Raw genomic sequence first — 15,796 nt, 5'->3', positions numbered from 1 at the left:
CTCTCTGTCAGTGTGTCTCTCTCTCTGTCAGTGTCTCTCTCTGTCTCTCTCTCTCTGTCATTGTCTCTCTCTCTCTCTCTCTCTGTCAGTGTCTCTCTCTGTCTCTTTCTGTCGTTGTCTCTCTCTCTCTGTCCATCAATCTCTCTCTCTCTTTCTGTCAGTGTCTCTCTCTCTCTCTCTCTCTGTCAGTGTCTCTCTCTCTCTCTCTCTCTGTCAGAGTGTCTCTCTCTCTCTGTCAGTGTCTCTCTCTCTCTCTGTCAGTCTCTCTCTCTCTCTGCCTGTATCTCTCTCTGTCTGTCGTGTCTCTCTCCCTCTCTCTCTGTCAGTGTCTCTCTCTCTCGCTCTCTCTCTGTCAGTGTCTCTCTCTCTCTCTCTCTGTCAGTCTCTCTCTCTCGCTCTCTCTGTCAGTCTCTCTCTCTCTCTGTCAGTCTCTCTCTCTCGCTCTCTATGTCAGTCTCTCTCTCTCTCTGTCAGTGTCTCTCTCTCTCTCTCTCTCTCTGTCAGTGTCTCTCTCTCTCTCTCTCTCTGTCAGAGTCTCCGTCTCTCTCTCTCTGTCAGTGTCTCTCTCTCTATCAGTCTCTCTGTCTCTCTCTGTCAGTATCTCTCTCTCTTTCGCTCTCTTTCTGTCAGTGTCTCTCCCTCTCTCTCTCTCTGTCTGTCAGTGTCTCTCTCGCTCTCTGTCAGTGTCACTCTCTCTCTCTCTCTCTCTCTGTCAGTGTCTATCTCTCTCTTTCTTGCATTGTTTCTCTCTCTGTCTGTCAGTCCCTCTCTCTCTCTCTCTCTCTCTCTCTCTCTCAGTCAGTGTCTCTCTCTCACTCTATGTCTGTCAGTGTCTCTCTCTCTCTCTCTCTCTGTCAGTCTCTCTCTCTCTCTCTCTCTCTGTCAATGCCTCTCTCTATCTCCCTCTCTCTGTCAGTGTCTCTCTCTCTCTGTCAGTGTGTGTCTCTCTCTCTCTCCCTGTCAGTGTCTCTCTCTCTCTCTCTCCCTGTCAGTGTCTCTCTCTCTCTCTGTCTGTCAGTCTCTCTCTCTCTCTCTCTCTGTCAGTGTCTCTCTCTCTCTCTCAGTCAGTGTCTCTCTCTCACTCTATGTCTGTCAGTGTCTCTCTCTCTCTCTCTGTCAGTCTCTCTCTTTCTCTCTCTCTCTGTTAATGTCTCTCTCTATCTCCCTCTCTCTGTCAGTGTCTCCCTCTCTCTGTCAGTGTGTGTCTCTCTCTCTCTCTCCCTGTCAGTGTCTCTCTCTCTCTCTCTCTCTCCCTGTCAGTGTCTCTCTCTCTCTCTGTCTGTCAGTCTCTCTCTCTCTCTCTCTCTGTCAGTGTCTCTCTCTCTCTCTCTGTCAGTGTCTCACTCTCTGTCTGTCAGTGTCTCTCTCTCTCTGTCAGTGTGTGTATCTCTCTCTCTCCCTGTCAGTGTCTCTCTCTCTCTGTCAGTGTGTGTCTCTCTCTCTCTCCCTGTCAGTGTCTCTCTCTCTGTCTCTGTCAGTGTCTCTCTCCCTCTGTCAGTGTGTGTCTCTCTCTCTCTCCCTGTCAGTGTGTCTCTCTCTCTCTCTCTCTCTGTCAGTGTCTCTCTCTCTCTCTCTGTCTGTCAGTGTCTCTCTCTCTCTCTCTGTCAGTCTCTCTCTCTCTGTCTCTTTCTCTGTCAGTCTCTCTCTCTCTCTCTCTCTCTCTCTGTCAGTGTCTCCCTCTCTCTCTCTGTCAGTGTCTCTCTCTCTCTGTCTGTCAGTGTCTCTCTCTGTGTCAGTCTCTCTCTCTCTCTGTCTGTCAGTGTCTCTCTCTGTGTCAGTCTCTCTCTGTCTGTCTTTCAGTGTCTCTCTCTCTCTCTCGCTCTCTGTCAGTGTCTATCTCTCTCTCTCTGTCTGTCAGTGTCTCTCTCTGTCTGTCAGTCTCTCTCTCTCTCTGTCTGTCAGTGTCTCTCTCTGTCTGTCAGTCTCTCTCTCACTCTGTCTGTCAGTATCTCTCTCCGTCTCTCAGTCTCTCTCTCTCTCTGTCTGTCATTGTCTCTCTCTGTCTGTCAGTATCTCTCTCTGTCTGTCAGTCTCTCTCTCTCTGTCTGTCAGTGTCTCTCTCTGTCTGTCAGTCTCTCTCTCACTCTGTCTGTCAGTCTCTCGCTCTCTCTCTCCGTCAGTCTCTCTCTCTCTCTCTCTCTCTGTCTGTCAGTGTCTCTCTCTCTCTCTCTGTCAGTGTCTCTCTCTCTCTCTCTCTGTCACTGTCTCTCTCTCTCTTTCTGTCAGTGTCTCTCTCTCTCTGTCTGGCAGTCTCTCTCTCTCTCTCTCTGTCTGTCTGTCTGTCAGTGTCTCTCTCTCTTTCTGTCAGTGTCTCTCTCTCTCTGTCAGTGTGTCTCTCTCTCTGTCAGTGTCTTTCTCTGTCTCTCTCTCTCTGTCATTGTCTCTCTCTCTCTCTCTCTGTCAGTGTCTCTCTCTGTCTCTTTCTGTCGTTGTCTCTCTCTCTCTGTCCATCAATCTCTCTCTCTCTTTCTGTCAGTGTCTCTCTCTCTCTCTCTCTCTCTGTCAGTGTCTCTCTCTCTCTCTCTCTCTCTGTCAGAGTGTCTCTCTCTCTCTCTGTCAGTGTCTCTCTCTCTCTCTGTCAGTCTCTCTCTCTCTCTGCCTGTATCTCTCTCTCTCTGTCTGTCGTGTCTCTCTCCCTCTCTCTCTCTGTCAGTGTCTCTCTCTCTCGCTCTCTCTCTGTCAGTGTCTCTCTCTCTCTCTCTGTCAGTCTCTCTCTCTCGCTCTCTCTGTCAGTCTCTCTCTCTCTCTGTCAGTCTCTCTCTCTCGCTCTCTATGTCAGTCTCTCTCTCTCTCTCTGTCAGTGTCTCTCTCTCTCTCTCTCTCTCTCTGTCAGTGTCTCTCTCTCTCTCTCTCTGTCAGAGTCTCCGTCTCTCTCTCTCTGTCAGTGTCTCTCTCTCTATCAGTCTCTCTCTCTCTGTCAGTATCTCTCTCTCTTTCGCTCTCTTTCTGTCAGTGTCTCTCCCTCTCTCTCTCTCTGTCTGTCAGTGTCTCTCTCGCTCTCTGTCAGTGTCACTCTCTCTCTCTCTCTCTCTCTGTCAGTGTCTATCTCTCTCTTTCTTGCATTGTTTCTCTCTCTGTCTGTCAGTCCCTCTCTCTCTCTCTCTCTCTCTCTCTCTCTCTCAGTCAGTGTCTCTCTCTCACTCTATGTCTGTCAGTGTCTCTCTCTCTCTCTCTGTCAGTCTCTCTCTCTCTCTCTCTCTCTCTGTCAATGTCTCTCTCTATCTCCCTCTCTCTGTCAGTGTCTCTCTCTCTCTGTCAGTGTGTGTCTCTCTCTCTCTCCCTGTCAGTGTCTCTCTCTCTCTCTCTCTCTCCCTGTCAGTGTCTCTCTCTCTCTCTGTCTGTCAGTCTCTCTCTCTCTCTCTCTCTGTCAGTGTCTCTCTCTCTCTCTCTGTCAGTGTCTCACTCTCTGTCTGTCAGTGTCTCTCTCTCTCTGTCAGTGTGTGTCTCTCTCTCTCTCCCTGTCAGTGTCTCTCTCTCTCTGTCAGTGTGTGTCTCTCTCTCTCTCCCTGTCAGTGTCTCTCTCTCTGTCTCTGTCAGTGTCTCTCTCTCTCTGTCAGTGTGTGTCTCTCTCTCTCTCCCTGTCAGTGTGTCTCTCTCTCTCTCTCTCTCTCTGTCAGTGCTCTCTCTCTCTCTCTGTCTGTCAGTGTTTCTCTCTCTCTCTCTGTCAGTCTCTCTCTCTCTCTCTCTTTCTCTGTCAGTCTCTCTCTCTCTCTCTCTCTCTCTCTCTGTCAGTGTCTCCCTCTCTCTCTCTGTCAGTGTCTCTCTCTCTCTGTCTGTCAGTGTCTCTCTCTGTGTCAGTCTCTCTCTCTCTCTGTCTGTCAGTGTCTCTCTCTGTGTCAGTCTCTCTCTGTCTGTCTTTCAGTGTCTCTCTCTCTCTCTCGCTCTCTGTCAGTGTCTATCTCTCTCTCTCTCTGTCTGTCAGTGTCTCTCTCTGTCTGTCAGTCTCTCTCTCTCTCTGTCTGTCAGTGTCTCTCTCTGTCTGTCAGTCTCTCTCTCACTCTGTCTGTCAGTATCTCTCTCTGTCTCTCAGTCTCTCTCTCTCTCTGTCTGTCATTGTCTCTCTCTGTCTGTCAGTATCTCTCTCTGTCTGTCAGTCTCTCTCTCTCTGTCTGTCAGTGTCTCTCTCTGTCTGTCAGTCTCTCTCTCACTCTGTCTGTCAGTCTCTCGCTCTCTCTCTCTGTCAGTGTCTCTCTCTCTCCCTCTCTGTCAGTGTGTCTGTCTCTCTCTCTGTCAGTCTCTCTCTCTCTCTCTCTGTCTCTCTGTCAGTGTCTCTCTCTCTCTCTGTCAGTGTCTCTCTCTCTCCCTCTGTCAGTCTCTCTCTCTCTCTCTCTCTGTCAGTGTCTCTCTCTCTCTCTCTCTCTGTCTGTCAGTCTCTCTCTCTCTCTCTGTCAGTGTCACTCTCTCTCTCTCTCCGTCAGTCTCTCTCTCTCTCTCTCTGTCAGTGTCTCCCTCTCTCTCTCTCTCTGTCAGTGTCTCTCTCTCTCTGTCTGTCAGTGTCTCTCTCTGTCTGTCAGTCTCTCTCTCACTCTGTCTGTCAGTGTCTCTCTCTGTCTGTCAGTCTCTCTCTCTCTCTGTCTGTCAGTCTCTCTCTCTCTGTCTGTCAGTGTCTCTCTCTCTCTGTCTGTCAGTGTCTCTCTCTGTCAGTCTCTCTCTCACTCTGTCTGTCAGTGTCTCTCTCTCTCTGTCAGTCTCTCTCTCTCACTCTCTGTCAGTGTCACTCTCTCTCTCTCTGTCAGTGTCTCACTCTCTCTCTCTGTCTGTCAGTGTCTCTCTCTCTATCTGTCTGTCAGTGTCTCTCTCTCTCTCTCTCTCTGTCAGTGTCTCTCTCTGTCAGTCTCTCTGTCTCTCTCTATCTCTCTGTCAGTTTCTCTCTCTCTCTCTCTGTCAATGTCTCTCTCTCTCTCTCTCTCTCTGTCTCTCTCTCTCTCTCTCTGTCAGTCTCTCTCTCTCTCTCTCTGTCTGTCATTGTCTCTCTCTGTCGGTCAGTCTCTCTCTCTCTGTCTGTCAGTGTCTCTCTCTGTCTGTCAGTCTCTCTCTCACTCTGTCTGTCAGTCTCTCGCTCTCTCTCTCCGTCAGTCTCTCTCTCTCTCTCTCTCTCTGTCTGTCAGTGTCTCTCTCTCTCTCTCTGTCAGTGTCTCTCTCTCTCTCTCTCTGTCACTGTCTCTCTCTCTCTTTCTGTCAGTGTCTCTCTCTCTCTGTCTGGCAGTCTCTCTCTCTCTCTCTGTCTGTCTGTCTGTCAGTGTCTCTCTCTCTTTCTGTCAGTGTCTCTCTCTCTCTGTCAGTGTGTCTCTCTCTCTGTCAGTGTCTCTCTCTGTCTCTCTCTCTCTGTCATTGTCTCTCTCTCTCTCTCTCTGTCAGTGTCTCTCTCTGTCTCTTTCTGTCGTTGTCTCTCTCTCTCTGTCCATCAATCTCTCTCTCTCTTTCTGTCAGTGTCTCTCTCTCTCTCTCTCTCTCTGTCAGTGTCTCTCTCTCTCTCTCTCTCTCTGTCAGAGTGTCTCTCTCTCTCTCTGTCAGTGTCTCTCTCTCTCTCTGTCAGTCTCTCTCTCTCTCTGCCTGTATCTCTCTCTCTCTGTCTGTCGTGTCTCTCTCCCTCTCTCTCTCTGTCAGTGTCTCTCTCTCTCGCTCTCTCTCTGTCAGTGTCTCTCTCTCTCTCTCTGTCAGTCTCTCTCGCTCTCTCTGTCAGTCTCTCTCTCTCTCTGTCAGTCTCTCTCTCTCGCTCTCTATGTCAGTCTCTCTCTCTCTCTCTGTCAGTGTCTCTCTCTCTCTCTCTCTCTCTCTGTCAGTGTCTCTCTCTCTCTCTCTCTGTCAGAGTCTCCGTCTCTCTCTCTCTGTCAGTGTCTCTCTCTCTATCAGTCTCTCTCTCTCTGTCAGTATCTCTCTCTCTTTCGCTCTCTTTCTGTCAGTGTCTCTCCCTCTCTCTCTCTCTGTCTGTCAGTGTCTCTCTCGCTCTCTGTCAGTGTCACTCTCTCTCTCTCTCTCTCTCTGTCAGTGTCTATCTCTCTCTTTCTTGCATTGTTTCTCTCTCTGTCTGTCAGTCCCTCTCTCTCTCTCTCTCTCTCTCTCTCTCTCAGTCAGTGTCTCTCTCTCACTCTATGTCTGTCAGTGTCTCTCTCTCTCTCTCTGTCAGTCTCTCTCTCTCTCTCTCTCTCTGTCAATGTCTCTCTCTATCTCCCTCTCTCTGTCAGTGTCTCTCTCTCTCTGTCAGTGTGTGTCTCTCTCTCTCTCCCTGTCAGTGTCTCTCTCTCTCTCTCTCTCTCCCTGTCAGTGTCTCTCTCTCTCTCTGTCTGTCAGTCTCTCTCTCTCTCTCTCTCTCTGTCAGTGTCTCTCTCTCTCTCTCTGTCAGTGTCTCACTCTCTGTCTGTCAGTGTCTCTCTCTCTCTGTCAGTGTGTGTCTCTCTCTCTCTCCCTGTCAGTGTCTCTCTCTCTCTGTCAGTGTGTGTCTCTCTCTCTCTCCCTGTCAGTGTGTCTCTCTCTCTGTCTCTCTCTCTGTCAGTGCTCTCTCTCTCTCTCTGTCTGTCAGTGTCTCTCTCTCTCTCTCTGTCAGTCTCTCTCTCTCTCTCTCTTTCTCTGTCAGTCTCTCTCTCTCTCTCTCTCTCTCTCTCTGTCAGTGTCTCCCTCTCTCTCTCTGTCAGTGTCTCTCTCTCTCTGTCTGTCAGTGTCTCTCTCTGTGTCAGTCTCTCTCTCTCTCTGTCTGTCAGTGTCTCTCTCTGTGTCAGTCTCTCTCTGTCTGTCTTTCAGTGTCTCTCTCTCTCTCTCGCTCTCTGTCAGTGTCTATCTCTCTCTCTCTCTGTCTGTCAGTGTCTCTCTCTGTCTGTCAGTCTCTCTCTCTCTCTGTCTGTCAGTGTCTCTCTCTGTCTGTCAGTCTCTCTCTCACTCTGTCTGTCAGTATCTCTCTCTGTCTCTCAGTCTCTCTGTCTCTCTGTCTGTCATTGTCTCTCTCTGTCTGTCAGTATCTCTCTCTGTCAGTCTCTCTCTCTCTGTCTGTCAGTGTCTCTCTCTGTCTGTCAGTCTCTCTCTCACTCTGTCTGTCAGTCTCTCGCTCTCTCTCTCTGTCAGTGTCTCTCTCTCTCCCTCTCTGTCAGTGTGTCTGTCTCTCTCTCTGTCAGTCTCTCTCTCTCTCTCTCTGTCTCTCTGTCAGTGTCTCTCTCTCTCTCTGTCAGTGTCTCTCTCTCTCCCTCTGTCAGTCTCTCTCTCTCTCTCTCTCTGTCAGTGTCTCTCTCTCTCTCTCTCTCTGTCTGTCAGTCTCTCTCTCTCTCTCTGTCAGTGTCACTCTCTCTCTCTCTCCGTCAGTCTCTCTCTCTCTCTCTCTGTCAGTGTCTCCCTCTCTCTCTCTCTCTGTCAGTGTCTCTCTCTCTCTGTCTGTCAGTGTCTCTCTCTGTCTGTCAGTCTCTCTCTCACTCTGTCTGTCAGTGTCTCTCTCTGTCTGTCAGTCTCTCTCTCTCTCTGTCTGTCAGTCTCTCTCTCTCTGTCTGTCAGTGTCTCTCTCTCTCTGTCTGTCAGTGTCTCTCTCTGTCAGTCTCTCTCTCACTCTGTCTGTCAGTGTCTCTCTCTCTCTGTCAGTCTCTCTCTCTCACTCTCTGTCAGTGTCACTCTCTCTCTCTCTGTCAGTGTCTCACTCTCTCTCTCTGTCTGTCAGTGTCTCTCTCTCTATCTGTCTGTCAGTGTCTCTCTCTCTCTCTCTCTCTCTCAGTGTCTCTCTCTGTCAGTCTCTCTGTCTCTCTCTATCTCTCTGTCAGTTTCTCTCTCTCTCTCTCTGTCAATGTCTCTCTCTCTCTCTCTCTCTCTGTCTCTCTCTCTCTCTCTCTGTCAGTCTCTCTCTCTCTCTCTGTCTGTCAGTGTCTCTCTCTGTCAGTGCCTCTCTCTCTCGCTCTCTCTCTGTCAGTGTCTCTCTCTCTCTCTCTCTGTGTGTCAGTGTCTCTCTCTCTCTCTCTCTGTCTGCCAGTGTCTCTCTCTCTCTCTGTCTGCCAGTGTCTCTCTCTCTCTCTCTATGTCAGTCTCTCTCTCTCTCTCTCTGTCTGTCAGTGTCTCTCTCTCTCTCTCTCTGTCAGTGTCTCTCTCTCTCTCTCTCTGTCTGTCAGTGTCTTTCTCTCTCTCTGTCTGTCAGTGTCTCTCTCTCTCTCTGTCAGTGTCTCTCTCTCTCTCTCTCTCTGGCAGTGTCTCTCTGTCTCTTTCTGGCATTGTTTCTCTCTCTGTCTGTCAGTCTCTCTCTATCTCTCTCTCTCTCTCTCTCTGTCTGTCAGTGTCTCTCTCTCTGTCTATCAGTCTCTCTCTCTTTCTGTCAGTGTCTCTCTCTCTGTCAGTGTCTCTCTCTGTCTCTCTCTCTCTCTCTCTGTCAGTTTCTCTCTCTCTCTGTCAGTGTCTCTCTCTCTCTCTCTCTCTTTCAGTGTCTCTCTCTCTCTCTCTCTCTGTCAGTCTCTCTCTCTCTCTCTCTCTGTCTGTCAGTGTCTCTCTCTGTCAGTGTCTCTCTCTCTCGCTCTCTCTCTGTGTCTCTCTCTCTCTCTCTCTCTGTCAGTGTCTCTCTCTCTCTCTCTGTCTGTCAGTCTCTCTCTCACTCTGTCTGTCAGTGTCTCTCTCTGTCTGTCAGTCTCTCTCTCTCTGTCTGTCAGTGTCTCTCTCTGTCTGTCAGTCTCTCTCTCTCTGTCTGTCAGTGTCTCTCTCTCTCTCTCTGTCTGTCATTGTCTCTCTCTGTCTGTCAGTATCTCTCTCTGTCTGTCAGTCTCTCTCTCTCTGTCTGTCAGTGTCTCTCTCTGTCTGTCAGTCTCTCTCTCACTCTGTCTGTCAGTCTCTCGCTCTCTCTCTCCGTCAGTCTCTCTCTCTCTCTCTCTCTCTGTCTGTCAGTGTCTCTCTCTCTCTCTCTGTCAGTGTCTCTCTCTCTCTCTCTCTGTCACTGTCTCTCTCTCTCTTTCTGTCAGTGTCTCTCTCTCTCTGTCTGGCAGTCTCTCTCTCTCTCTCTCTGTCTGTCTGTCTGTCAGTGTCTCTCTCTCTTTCTGTCAGTGTCTCTCTCTCTCTGTCAGTGTGTCTCTCTCTCTGTCAGTGTCTCTCTCTGTCTCTCTCTCTCTGTCATTGTCTCTCTCTCTCTCTCTCTGTCAGTGTCTCTCTCTGTCTCTTTCTGTCGTTGTCTCTCTCTCTCTGTCCATCAATCTCTCTCTCTCTTTCTGTCAGTGTCTCTCTCTCTCTCTCTCTCTCTGTCAGTGTCTCTCTCTCTCTCTCTCTCTCTGTCAGAGTGTCTCTCTCTCTCTCTGTCAGTGTCTCTCTCTCTCTCTGTCAGTCTCTCTCTCTCTCTGCCTGTATCTCTCTCTCTCTGTCTGTCGTGTCTCTCTCCCTCTCTCTCTCTGTCAGTGTCTCTCTCTCTCGCTCTCTCTCTGTCAGTGTCTCTCTCTCTCTCTCTGTCAGTCTCTCTCTCTCGCTCTCTATGTCAGTCTCTCTCTCTCTCTCTGTCAGTGTCTCTCTCTCTCTCTCTCTCTCTCTGTCAGTGTCTCTCTCTCTCTCTCTCTGTCAGAGTCTCCGTCTCTCTCTCTCTGTCAGTGTCTCTCTCTCTATCAGTCTCTCTCTCTCTGTCAGTATCTCTCTCTCTTTCGCTCTCTTTCTGTCAGTGTCTCTCCCTCTCTCTCTCTCTGTCTGTCAGTGTCTCTCTCGCTCTCTGTCAGTGTCACTCTCTCTCTCTCTCTCTCTCTGTCAGTGTCTATCTCTCTCTTTCTTGCATTGTTTCTCTCTCTGTCTGTCAGTCCCTCTCTCTCTCTCTCTCTCTCTCTCTCTCTCAGTCAGTGTCTCTCTCTCACTCTATGTCTGTCAGTGTCTCTCTCTCTCTCTCTGTCAGTCTCTCTCTCTCTCTCTCTCTCTGTCAATGTCTCTCTCTATCTCCCTCTCTCTGTCAGTGTCTCTCTCTCTCTGTCAGTGTGTGTCTCTCTCTCTCTCCCTGTCAGTGTCTCTCTCTCTCTCTCTCTCTCCCTGTCAGTGTCTCTCTCTCTCTCTGTCTGTCAGTCTCTCTCTCTCTCTCTCTCTGTCAGTGTCTCTCTCTCTCTCTCTGTCAGTGTCTCACTCTCTGTCTGTCAGTGTCTCTCTCTCTCTGTCAGTGTGTGTCTCTCTCTCTCTCCCTGTCAGTGTCTCTCTCTCTCTGTCAGTGTGTGTCTCTCTCTCTCTCCCTGTCAGTGTCTCTCTCTCTGTCTCTGTCAGTGTCTCTCTCTCTCTGTCAGTGTGTGTCTCTCTCTCTCTCCCTGTCAGTGTGTCTCTCTCTCTCTCTCTCTCTCTGTCAGTGCTCTCTCTCTCTCTCTGTCTGTCAGTGTCTCTCTCTCTCTCTCTGTCAGTCTCTCTCTCTCTCTCTCTTTCTCTGTCAGTCTCTCTCTCTCTCTCTCTCTCTCTCTCTGTCAGTGTCTCCCTCTCTCTCTCTGTCAGTGTCTCTCTCTCTCTGTCTGTCAGTGTCTCTCTCTGTGTCAGTCTCTCTCTCTCTCTGTCTGTCAGTGTCTCTCTCTGTGTCAGTCTCTCTCTGTCTGTCTTTCAGTGTCTCTCTCTCTCTCTCGCTCTCTGTCAGTGTCTATCTCTCTCTCTCTCTGTCTGTCAGTGTCTCTCTCTGTCTGTCAGTCTCTCTCTCTCTCTGTCTGTCAGTGTCTCTCTCTGTCTGTCAGTCTCTCTCTCACTCTGTCTGTCAGTATCTCTCTCTGTCTCTCAGTCTCTCTCTCTCTCTGTCTGTCATTGTCTCTCTCTGTCTGTCAGTATCTCTCTCTGTCTGTCAGTCTCTCTCTCTCTGTCTGTCAGTGTCTCTCTCTGTCTGTCAGTCTCTCTCTCACTCTGTCTGTCAGTCTCTCGCTCTCTCTCTCTGTCAGTGTCTCTCTCTCTCCCTCTCTGTCAGTGTGTCTGTCTCTCTCTCTGTCAGTCTCTCTCTCTCTCTCTCTGTCTCTCTGTCAGTGTCTCTCTCTCTCTCTGTCAGTGTCTCTCTCTCTCCCTCTGTCAGTCTCTCTCTCTCTCTCTCTCTGTCAGTGTCTCTCTCTCTCTCTCTCTCTGTCTGTCAGTCTCTCTCTCTCTCTCTGTCAGTGTCACTCTCTCTCTCTCTCCGTCAGTCTCTCTCTCTCTCTCTCTGTCAGTGTCTCCCTCTCTCTCTCTCTCTGTCAGTGTCTCTCTCTCTCTGTCTGTCAGTGTCTCTCTCTGTCTGTCAGTCTCTCTCTCACTCTGTCTGTCAGTGTCTCTCTCTGTCTGTCAGTCTCTCTCTCTCTCTGTCTGTCAGTCTCTCTCTCTCTGTCTGTCAGTGTCTCTCTCTCTCTGTCTGTCAGTGTCTCTCTCTGTCAGTCTCTCTCTCACTCTGTCTGTCAGTGTCTCTCTCTCTCTGTCAGTCTCTCTCTCTCACTCTCTGTCAGTGTCACTCTCTCTCTCTCTGTCAGTGTCTCACTCTCTCTCTCTGTCTGTCAGTGTCTCTCTCTCTATCTGTCTGTCAGTGTCTCTCTCTCTCTCTCTCTCTGTCAGTGTCTCTCTCTGTCAGTCTCTCTGTCTCTCTCTATCTCTCTGTCAGTTTCTCTCTCTCTCTCTCTGTCAATGTCTCTCTCTCTCTCTCTCTCTCTGTCTCTCTCTCTCTCTCTCTGTCAGTCTCTCTCTCTCTCTCTCTGTCTGTCAGTGTCTCTCTCTGTCAGTGCCTCTCTCTCTCGCTCTCTCTCTGTCAGTGTCTCTCTCTCTCTCTCTGTGTGTGTCAGTGTCTCTCTCTCTCTCTCTCTGTCTGCCAGTGTCTCTCTCTCTCTCTGTCTGCCAGTGTCTCTCTCTCTCTCTCTATGTCAGTCTCTCTCTCTCTCTCTCTGTCTGTCAGTGTCTCTCTCTCTCTCTCTCTGTCAGTGTCTCTCTCTCTCTCTCTCTGTCTGTCAGTGTCTTTCTCTCTCTCTGTCTGTCAGTGTCTCTCTCTCTCTCTGTCAGTGTCTCTCTCTCTCTCTCTCTCTGGCAGTGTCTCTCTGTCTCTTTCTGGCATTGTTTCTCTCTCTGTCTGTCAGTCTCTCTCTATCTCTCTCTCTCTCTCTCTCTGTCTGTCAGTGTCTCTCTCTCTGTCTATCAGTCTCTCTCTCTTTCTGTCAGTGTCTCTCTCTCTGTCAGTGTCTCTCTCTGTCTCTCTCTCTCTCTCTCTGTCAGTTTCTCTCTCTCTCTGTCAGTGTCTCTCTCTCTCTCTCTCTCTTTCAGTGTCTCTCTCTCTCTCTCTCTCTGTCAGTCTCTCTCTCTCTCTCTCTCTGTCTGTCAGTGTCTCTCTCTGTCAGTGTCTCTCTCTCTCGCTCTCTCTCTGTGTGTCTCTCTCTCTCTCTCTCTGTCAGTGTCTCTCTCTCTCTCTCTGTCTGTCAGTGTCTCTCTCTCTCTCTCTTCAGTGTCTCTCTCTCTCTCTCTGTCTGTCAGTCTCTCTCTCACTCTGTCTGTCAGTGTCTCTCTCTGTCTGTCAGTCTCTCTCTCTCTGTCTGTCAGTGTCTCTCTCTGTCAGTCTCTCTCTCACTCTGTCTGTCAGTGTCTCTCTCTGTCTGTCAGTCTCTCTCTCACTCTCTCTGTCAGTGTCTCTCTCTGTCTGTCAGTCTCTCTCTCTCTGTCTGTCAGTGTCTCTCTCAGTCTGTCAGTCTCTCTCTCACTCTGTGTGTCAGTGTCTCTCTCTCTCTGTCAGTCTCTCTCTCTCACTCTCTGTCAGTGTCACTCTCTCTCTCTCAGTCAGTGTCTCTCTCTCTCTGTCAGTGTCTCTCTCTTTGTCTGTCAGTGTCTCTCTCTCTCTCTCTGTCAGTGTCTCTCTCTTTGTCTGTCAGTTTCTCTCTCTCTCTCTGTCAGTCTCTCTCTCTCTCTCTCTGTCTCTCTGTCAGTGTCTCTCTCTCTCTCTGTCAGTGTCTCTCTCTCTCCCTCTGTCAGTCTCTCTCTCTCTCTCTCTCTGTCAGTGTCTCTCTCTCTCTCTCTCTCTGTCTGTCAGTCTCTCTCTCTCTCTCTGTCAGTGTCACTCTCTCTCTCTCTCCGTCAGTCTCTCTCTCTCTCTCTCTGTCAGTGTCTCCCTCTCTCTCTCTCTCTGTCAGTGTCTCTCTCTCTCTGTCTGTCAGTGTCTCTCTCTGTCTGTCAGTCTCTCTCTCACTCTGTCTGTCAGTGTCTCTCTCTGTCTGTCAGTCTCTCTCTCTCTCTGTCTGTCAGTCTCTCTCTCTCTGTCTGTCAGTGTCTCTCTCTCTCTGTCTGTCAGTGTCTCTCTCTGTCAGTCTCTCTCTCACTCTGTCTGTCAGTGTCTCTCTCTCTCTGTCAGTCTCTCTCTCTCACTCTCTGTCAGTGTCACTCTCTCTCTCTCTGTCAGTGTCTCACTCTCTCTCTCTGTCTGTCAGTGTCTCTCTCTCTATCTGTCTGTCAGTGTCTCTCTCTCTCTCTCTCTCTGTCAGTGTCTCTCTCTGTCAGTCTCTCTGTCTCTCTCTATCTCTCTGTCAGTTTCTCTCTCTCTCTCTCTGTCAATGTCTCTCTCTCTCTCTCTCTCTCTGTCTCTCTCTCTCTCTCTCTGTCAGTCTCTCTCTCTCTCTCTCTGTCTGTCAGTGTCTCTCTCTGTCAGTGCCTCTCTCTCTCGCTCTCTCTCTGTCAGTGTCTCTCTCTCTCTCTCTCTGTGTGTCAGTGTCTCTCTCTCTCTCTCTCTGTCTGCCAGTGTCTCTCTCTCTCTCTGTCTGCCAGTGTCTCTCTCTCTCTCTCTATGTCAGTCTCTCTCTCTCTCTTCTGTCTGTCAGTGTCTCTCTCTCTCTCTCTCTGTCAGTGTCTCTCTCTCTCTCTCTCTGTCTGTCAGTGTCTTTCTCTCTCTCTGTCTGTCAGTGTCTCTCTCTCTCTCTGTCAGTGTCTCTCTCTCTCTCTCTCTCTGGCAGTGTCTCTCTGTCTCTTTCTGGCATTGTTTCTCTCTCTGTCTGTCAGTCTCTCTCTATCTCTCTCTCTCTCTCTCTCTGTCTGTCAGTGTCTCTCTCTCTGTCTATCAGTCTCTCTCTCTTTCTGTCAGTGTCTCTCTCTCTGTCAGTGTCTCTCTCTGTCTCTCTCTCTCTCTCTCTGTCAGTTTCTCTCTCTCTCTGTCAGTGTCTCTCTCTCTCTCTCTCTCTTTCAGTGTCTCTCTCTCTCTCTCTCTCTGTCAGTCTCTCTCTCTCTCTCTCTCTGTCTGTCAGTGTCTCTCTCTGTCAGTGTCTCTCTCTCTCGCTCTCTCTCTGTGTCTCTCTCTCTCTCTCTCTCTGTCAGTGTCTCTCTCTCTCTCTCTGTCTGTCAGTGTCTCTCTCTCTCTCTCTTCAGTGTCTCTCTCTCTCTCTCTGTCTGTCAGTCTCTCTCTCACTCTGTCTGTCAGTGTCTCTCTCTGTCTGTCAGTCTCTCTCTCTCTGTCTGTCAGTGTCTCTCTCTGTCAGTCTCTCTCTCACTCTGTCTGTCAGTGTCTCTCTCTGTCTTGTCAGTCTCTCTCTCACTCTCTCTGTCAGTGTCTCTCTCTGTCTGTCAGTCTCTCTCTCTCTGTCTGTCAGTGTCTCTCTCAGTCTGTCAGTCTCTCTCTCACTCTGTGTGTCAGTGTCTCTCTCTCTCTGTCAGTCTCTCTCTCTCACTCTCTGTCAGTGTCACTCTCTCTCTCTCAGTCAGTGTCTCTCTCTCTCTGTCAGTGTCTCTCTCTTTGTCTGTCAGTGTCTCTCTCTCTCTCTCTGTCAGTGTCTCTCTCTTTGTCTGTCAGTTTCTCTCTCTCTCTCTGACAGTCTCTCTCTCTCTCTCTCTCTCTGTCAGTGTCTCTCTATCATTCTCTCTCTCTCTGTCAGTGTCTCTCTCTCTTTCTCTCTCTCTCTGTCAATGTCTCTCTCTCTCTCCCTCTGTCAGTGTCTCTCTCTCTCTCTCTCAGTCAGTGTCTCTCTCCGTCTCTCTCTCTCTCTGTCTGTCAGTGTCTCTCTCTCTCTCTCTGTCAGTGTCTCTCTCTCTCTCTGTCAGTCTCTCTCTCTCTCTCTCTGTCTGTCAGTGTCTCTCTCTCTCTCTCTGTCAGTGTCTCTCTCTCTCTCTCTCTGTCTGTCAGTGTCTCTCTCTCTCTCTGTCTGTCAGTGTCTCTCTCTCTCTCAGTGTCTCTCTCTGTCTCTCTCTCTCTCTCTGTCAGTGTCTCTCTCTCTCTCTCTCTGTCTGTCTGTGTGCCCTCTCTCTCTCTCTCTGTCAGTGTCTCTCTCTCTCTCTCTCTCTCTGTCAGTCTCTCTCTCTCTCTCTCTCTCTCTCTGTCAGTGCTCTCTGTCTCTCTCTGCATCTCTCTCTCTGTCTGTAGGCTCTCTCTCTTCCTCTTCTCTCTCTCTGTCTGTCAGTGTCTCTCTCTCTGTCTATCAGTCTCTCTCTCTTTCTGTCAGGTGTCTCTCTCTCTGTCTCTCTCTCTCTTCTCTCTTCTCTCTCTCTGTCAGTTTCTCTCTCTCTCTGTCAGTGTCTCTCTCTCTCCTCTGCTCAGTGTCTCTCTCTCTCTCCTATCAGTCTCTCTCTCTCTCTCTCTCTGTCTGTCAGTGCCTCTCTCTGTCAGTGTCTCTCTCTCTCGCTCTCTCTCTGTGTCTCTCGCTCTCTCTCTCTCTGTCAGTGTCTCTCTCTCTCTCTCTCTGTCTGTCAGTGTCTCTCTCTCTCTCTCTCTTCAGTGTCTCTCTCTCTCTCTCTGTCTGTCAGTCTCTCTCTCACTCTGTCTGTCAGTGTCTCTCTCTGTCTGTCAGTCTCTCTCTGTCTGTCTGTCAGTGTCTCTCTCTGTCTGTCAGTCTCTCTCTCACTCTGTGTGTCAGTGTCACTCTCTCTCTGTCAGTCTCTCTCTCTCACTCTCTGTCAGTGTCACTCTCTCTCTCTCTCTGTCAGTGTCTCTCTCTCCTCTGTC

This window comes from Pristiophorus japonicus, chromosome 31, assembly GCF_044704955.1.
Source record: "Pristiophorus japonicus isolate sPriJap1 chromosome 31, sPriJap1.hap1, whole genome shotgun sequence".
NCBI lineage: Eukaryota > Metazoa > Chordata > Chondrichthyes > Pristiophoridae > Pristiophorus > Pristiophorus japonicus.
Note: the sequence above shows the minus strand (reverse complement) of the source record.